Consider the following 7738-nt stretch of genomic DNA (forward strand, 5'->3'; position numbering starts at 1 on the left):
ATATTTGTAGTAAGTTGTTAGGACTATTATGTTCAATGTTAAAAGTTGCCGTGATATTTGTAGTAAGTTGCTAGTATCCCTATGGGATGTGTCAATGTTAAAATGCCGTGATATTTTAGTAAGTTCCTTCCCAATGGGACAGTGTCCCAGGTGTACAATGCTTAATAAGGCAGTGATCCTTTCTAATGGAACAGTGTTCCATGTGTACAGTGCTTAATAAGGCAGTGATCCTTTCTAATGGGACAGTGTCCCAGGTGTACAATGCCTTGATGAACCAATACTCCTTCCCATTGGGATACTTACACAGGTGAACAATGCTTGAATGAAGTAGCACTCCTGCCAATGGGACAGTTTCCCAGGTACACAATGCTTTAACGGGACAGTGTTCCTCCAAATGGGACAGTGTTCCAGGTGTACAATGCCTTAATTGGACAGTGATCCTCCAAATGGGACAGTGTCCCAGGTGTACAATGCCTTAATGGGACAGTGATCCTCCAAATGGGACAGTGTCCCAGGTGTACAATGCCTTAATGAGACAGTGATCCTTTCTAATAGGACAGTGTCTCAGGTGTACAATGCCTTAATGGGACAGTGTTCCTCCAAATGGGACAGTGATCAAGATGTACCATGTCTTAAGATGCAATGCTCCTTCCCAATGGAGAGCAGTGTCCAAGTGTTCATAAAGCGAGTCACCCCCCCCCCCCCCGATGTGATAGTGCCCCAGGAGTCCCCCCCCCCCGATGTGATAGTGCCCCAGGTGAACAATGCTTTAATAAAGTAGTGCTCCTTTCCAATTGGACAGTATCTCAGTTGTTAATAAAGCGAGTCGCCCCAAATGTGATAGTGTCCAAGGTGAACAAGGCTTTAATTAAGCAGTACACGTTCCCAGTGGGACAATGTCCAGGTGTACAATGCCTTAAAAAGCAATGCGTCTTCCCAATGAAACAGTTTCACACGTGTTGTTGAGGCAATATACTCTTACCAATTGGACATAATGCCTTAATGAAGCAGTGCTCCTTTTCAATGGGACAGTATCTCAGGTGAACAATGCCTAAATGAAGCGGTGCACGTTCCCAATGGGACAATGTCCCAAGTGTTGATGAAGCAATGTACTCCTACCAATGGGACATAATGCTTTGGTGAAGCAGTGCTCCAGAACTATTTACGAAGGGATTATAACTCAAAAGAAATGAACATTTATACACCAATAATTCCACTATATAAAGTCTCTTTGCAGTGTTGTTGAAAAATATAGGTTGCTTAAAGTGGACAGCATAACCCTGTTTCTTTAATGTCGATCTTAGTCAGTGTTCCGGCTTCAATACCATGATTATTATCAAATGGGCGCGTTTAAACAAAATTATGAAATAACCATAGTATTTTAGTTTTGTAGAGGAACTTTAATTGAATGTTTAATCTTGTTGCTCACTAACATTAAATCATGAAGAATCCAAGAGGTTTGAGCGATGATAATTTTCTCATCTGGAAAATAAATAAACAATAGTAAAATGTAAAATCAATGAAACAGACAGCTAAATGTCAAAATGTGGGACGTTATTAGAGATCGAAACACTCACCGTTAACGTAGAGTTATTACAGTTGTCAAGGGTTTTAAATACATCAGGATTTTACACTCACCGTTAACATAGAGTTTGTACAGTTGTCAGAGTTTTGAACAATGCCTAAATACACTCACCGTTAACATAGAGTTTGTACAGTTGTCAGGAGTTTTAAACAAGTCAGATTTTACACTCACCGTTAACATAGAGCTTTGTACAGTTGTCAGAACTTTTAAATACATCAGGATTTTACACTCACCGTTAACATGAACAGTTAGTACACAGTTGTCAGGAGTTTTAAACAAGTCAGGATTTTACACTCACCGTTAACATAGAGTTAGTACAGTTGTCAGGAGTTTTAAACACGTCAGGATTTTACACTCACCGTTAACGTAGAGTTTGTACAGTTGTCAGGAGTTTTAAACAGGTCAGGATTTTACACTCACCGTTAACGTAGAGTTTGTACAGTTGTCAGGAGTTTTAAATACAAGGATTTTACAACCGTTAACATAGAGTTTGTACAGTTGTCAGGAGTTTTAAACAAGTCAGGATTTTACACTCACCGTTAACATAGAGTTTGTACAGTTGTCAGGAGTTTTAAATACATCAGGATTTTACACTCACCGTTAACATAGAGTTAGTACAGTTGTCAGGAGTTTTAAATACATCAGGATTTTACACTCACCGTTAACATAGAGTTTGTACAGTTGTCAGGAGTTTTAAACAAGTCAGGATTTTACACTCACCGTTAACATAGAGTTAGTACAGTTGTCAGGAGTTTTAAATACATCAGGATTTTACACTCACCGTTAACATAGAGTTTGTACAGTTGTCAGGAGTTTTAAACAGGTCAGGATTTTACACTCACCGTTAACATAGAGTTTGTACAGTTGTCAGGAGTTTTAAATACATCAGGATTTTACACTCACCGTTAACATAGAGTTTGTACAGTTGTCAGGAGTTTTAAATACATCAGGATTTTACACTCACCGTTAACATAGAGTTAGTACAGTTGTCAGGAGTTTTAAACACGTCAGGATTTTACACTCACCGTTAACGTAGAGTTTGTACAGTTGTCAGGAGTTTTAAATACATCAGGATTTTACACTCACCGTTAACATAGAGTTAGTACAGTTGTCAGGGGTTTTAAACACGTCAGGATTTTTTTAGGTCTGTGTGATCCACGAATTCATACTGATACATGACTTCCGGGTCGTCCGGAAGGTTCTGGAACATGACACGGAAGGGAGGGCACACTTCTTCTACAACACCGAGGACAGGACTTCATTGTTTTGCATTATTTAAGGTCATTTAGCATTAACAATGATGAAATTACCAAATTATATAAGTATAAACTATATAAATAAATAAACTACACACACGCATCGAAAACATTCATTTGGAGATTTATAAGAGTAGTATTTACTGAAAGTTTCACACATAGCGAGAGTTTTTAAAAAGGTACAAAATGGATTTGCACACATATTCATTTATCTCGCATAAAAATAGATCAATACGTTTTAAAAGGCATGAAATAACATATACCTATGCTGACATCCATGACAACACGAACACCTGGGTAGGTAGGGCCATCATTTATTACCAAGATGTAAAGCCACCCAGATCTCCAAAAGTGTAGGCAACTGACGAAGCTGTAACATAAAATCATATCAAAGCCTTATGACAGTCCATTTTATACTGTGATATGGTGAAAAGATATTTTAAAGAACTCGCTGTATCAATACCAATTGTACCAGTATATACTCTAACTATATATCAATATCTAATGTAAAAAACTGCATTAATATATATTGTGTCAGAATACACTATATAGTATATATATCTACACACACTATATCAATATACATTGTATCAAATATCACTGAAATTGTTGTTTCTAAATTTACAGTTGGTATCACATCTCTAATATAGAGAGTAAGTTTGTGTAGTTTACAGCATGTTGATATGGTATATACTTGTTGATTTATCAGTAATTGACCGATCTGATTTATTGACATAATTAGTATTTTACGATACAGGTCTTCGAAGTAGTGAATTAATCATACAATGCACCGATCTGTTGCTTAACGATGTAACATTTTATAGTTTATATTTTTTTGAGAACTTTCTACTATTTAGATACAAGAATATCTACATCTAGTTTGTGTGGCCCTACCTCTGGTCAAATATATACTCACAATACCCGTTAAACCTTCCCACTGATGTCCTATATACTTACCGTGTACACCTTCCCACTGATGTCCTATATACTTACCAGGTACGCCTTCCCACTAATGTCCTATATGCTTACCGTGTCAACCTTCCCACTGATGTCCTATATACTTACCACCTTCCCACTGATGTCCTAAATACTTATCAGGCACGCCTTCCCACTGATGTCCTAAATACTTACCATGTACACCTTCCCACTGATGTCCTATATACTTACCACCTTCCCACTGATGTCCTATATACTTACCAGGCAAGCCTTCCCACTAATGTCCTATATACTCACCGTGTCAACCTTCCCACTGATGTTCTATATACTTACAACCTTCCCACTGATGTCCTATATACTTACCAGGCAAGCCTTCCCACTGATGTCCTATATACTTACCAGGCACGCCTTCCCACTGATGTCCTATATACTTACCAGGCACGCCTTCCCACTGATGTCCTATATACTTACCGTGTACACATTCCCACTGATGTCCTATATACTTACCAGACACGCCTTCCCACTGATGTCCTATATACTTACCAGGCACGCCTTCCTATCGATATCCTATATACTTACCAGGCACGCCTTCCCACCGATGTCCTATATACTTACCAGGCACGCCTTCCACTGATTCCAAACTGGATCTATGCCGTAGGTTATCTCACAGAATTTTGCGTCATAATCGATGTAGTAGGATGCTTGCTGTCAAACATTAAACAGAATGGTATTGTTTAAGTAATGATAAAACAGTGTCTTCCTGACATGGAACAAACTTTATGTAATATATTACGACAAATTTGTGTCTGTTTATTATACTATTATTGTTTGTGGTTCAGTATTTTGGCTTATTTAATTTTATTTGTTGACCAATTTAGCATACCCATTGTGCCATTGAATTTAACTTTTTGAAACGTTTTCAAACTGACAACCAGGAAAGACAAAGCAACCAACACGACATATTAACGCATCCATTTCGCGCATGTAAAGACATAACCTACTCTGGGAAATATGATGAAAATCACAGATTTACTCAATGGGGAAGATTCTAGTATGTCTAGTGTTTCCGTTTGTGTCAACCGTGTTCTCATTTGGGAACATGACTTATTTGGGTTGACCAAAATTTAGAGAACAGATGTAGTCTTTTGAGCGATAGACACTTTACTATCCCGGAAAAATGGCCTTATTTTTCTTGAACATTCCATGTGTCTCAGGGAGAATTTTTTGTTTGTTTTCTTTTGTTTCGTTTTTTTCTCTTTTTTTTCTCTTTAATTTGACATTTTGCGAAAGTTAAGATTAAAACTGTGTTAACATATTTTTATTTTCTCTTGTCTTCAGCAGCGAACATCTAAAAAGTCTTACCGTAGGTGAAATCGTCAGAAAACATTCATTCTCTTAAATTTGGATTGCCATGTCTAACACGTTGATAACTGGAAAGCACCAGTCTCATTAGACTGCTAAGGTAGTTCTGTTCTGATGAAGTACTTTTCCAAGTCTATGTCCTTTGTTAGTGACAAGACGATCGATATCATCGATATAAACTTCGAATTTTAAATTAAAAAGGATACTTCATGGGTAACATTTAATTTACTCTTTTGTATTACTTTCTATTTTAATTCCTCTTTTGTTTATATTTAAGTATTTTATCAACACATGTACTGTTTTCGAAACATAATGTTCACATTTATTTACTTACGATCTTGTAGGCACTTAAAATGTAAGTATTCAGGTGTATGTCCCTACGTAATCTTGTCCATCATATTTCTGTTTTGTTATATACAGTGTTATCCAGCCTAATTAATTGTATAGTTTGTGGTGTCTCAGAACGGAGGTCTGTCATTATCCTAGTCGCTTCTAATCGTATAGATTCAAGAAAATGTGTGTTTCTATAGAAACAATCAATCACAGAAAGAATATTTCTCAACAAGTGATTCACTGAAAATTGTAACTTTTGTGTGTTTCTACAGTTATCTTCAAAAGATATCAACGAATATCTATACATATATATGTTTTGATAGGGCTACATTAAGTATGTATTCGATGATCGTTAGTATGACTGATGATTTCCGTGTTTTTAACCTTGTCCTCATTTGGGAACGTGACATTAACTACTTTGATTGACCAAGGCTTTATCGTCAGTGAAGCCGAAAACGTCAATCCTTCCGGAAGACTTGATCTTATCGTTACACAGTATCAGACCCTGTGTATACATCTTTAATGTTTTGTCCTCGATTTGTCGACTTGGAGTCCGTTATCATAGTCGTATTGTCTTTTTGTTCTTGCCGTTGGTAACATAACTGAACACATGAATGTTTTTATTAACTTATATCCACTAACCTCATTAAAATGCCGCATGAAAGACACCGTGAGGTTTTGCTTGTCTGGAGCTTGTTCCGTACCTTTGAGATCTATCCTCATGCGTCTGTTCGGATAATCGTAATAAAAAGTTCCGGATGCGCGTGCATGTCCTGCTACACCGTAGATCAACATTCCGTAGTCTAAAAACACAGTGCTTTGCCATTGTGGAGGGAACTTACATTGTGTATCTTTATGTTCCGCCAAACTCCCAATTACAACAACAAGAATCCCTGTAACGAGCAGGCTGATTTTCACCGCCATCACTGCCGGATTTGATAATGTGTTGTAGTTAGATAATAGAACACACACATGACGTGGATTAGGCCACAGCGGTATAGTCGTGTTTAAACGATATATATACAACTGCACATATATTTTCTGACTTATACAATGTGTCTCAGGACACTCTGGCTGTCACCGCCGAACATTTTGTTGCAGATTTGTCACGTTTTATATTGGCCTGTTTGATACTCATTAGAAACGTTTTGTTTCATGAAATTAATTTCTTCGCAACATTTAACACCAGAAGCACAAAAGGTCGAAAATAAAAACCAAAGCTCTCAGAATTTACATTGAGGGTAGCAAATCTAAGAAGAGGACACAGAAAAAAGTCTCAACACTCTGTCGGAGACCATTGCCACAAAGTGAGATATCAATAGGTAGTTCTATCAATTCCATTCTGAGGTTTTCATTTGGTCAACCTCATGTATAATAGAAATCAACAACAAAACACCAACATGTCAACATCATCATAATCCAAACTCAAATGCAATAAATATATAGGGCTAAATATGAACACAAGAAAGATTTACACAGCGACTCCAGCGAATAAGACTATGTGTTCCTGAAGAGTAAGCGTCTTCAGCTTCATCTACGACACCAGTCATGTAAATCTTGGTCAATCCAAGTAAATAATGTCACATTGAGAACCAAGTATACAAAAACGGAACCAGCCGGCAAATTAACGAGCATCAAACACGTCCAGCTTCATATCACACAACGAAATAAAACATTTCTGAATGAGATCGCTATGACGACCGATGTAAGAAAAGATTGAGATATGCGGCTGATGTAGAAGAGTCTGTCCTATATTTGATTATCAATTCTGTTAGGTATATACAATGGACGTGGTCAATAAATATCTTGTCATTTCAAGACAAGACGTCATCAATATATCTGAAAATGAAATTGAAAGACTCTGTAAAGTCTTTGTGACATGCTTTGATAAGCTCTTATAAATAAATAAAATAAATTCAGCCTCGTATGAAAACAAAAGCAAGTCAGTCAACAGAGAGTTCCCATAGGTAAGCCAATAGTTTGTTTGGTTGATTTAGTCCTGCATGTATTTCTTCTTTAATTTGGACGTATATTTCAGGAACAATGCTTCAGTATAGTTCTTAACCTTACATTTATATCGCTGTTTACCTTTCTTGGAGAAGAAAACTTTCATAACAAGAGTACAAAGGCGTTCCTTCATTTAGAATGCGGTATGGTGGTGTACAGGGTGGAAAACTCAAATGCTCTTATCGAAGAAATGTTTTCGAGAAGAATGTGTTCAAGAAGCCCTTTGGAAATCTTTAAAATCATCATACTATTGATCTAC

Source organism: Ylistrum balloti, unplaced genomic scaffold (assembly GCF_031769215.1).
Source record: "Ylistrum balloti isolate Yb309-2 unplaced genomic scaffold, AGI_CSIRO_Ybal_v1 Utg369640, whole genome shotgun sequence".
Classification (NCBI taxonomy): domain Eukaryota; kingdom Metazoa; phylum Mollusca; class Bivalvia; order Pectinida; family Pectinidae; genus Ylistrum; species Ylistrum balloti.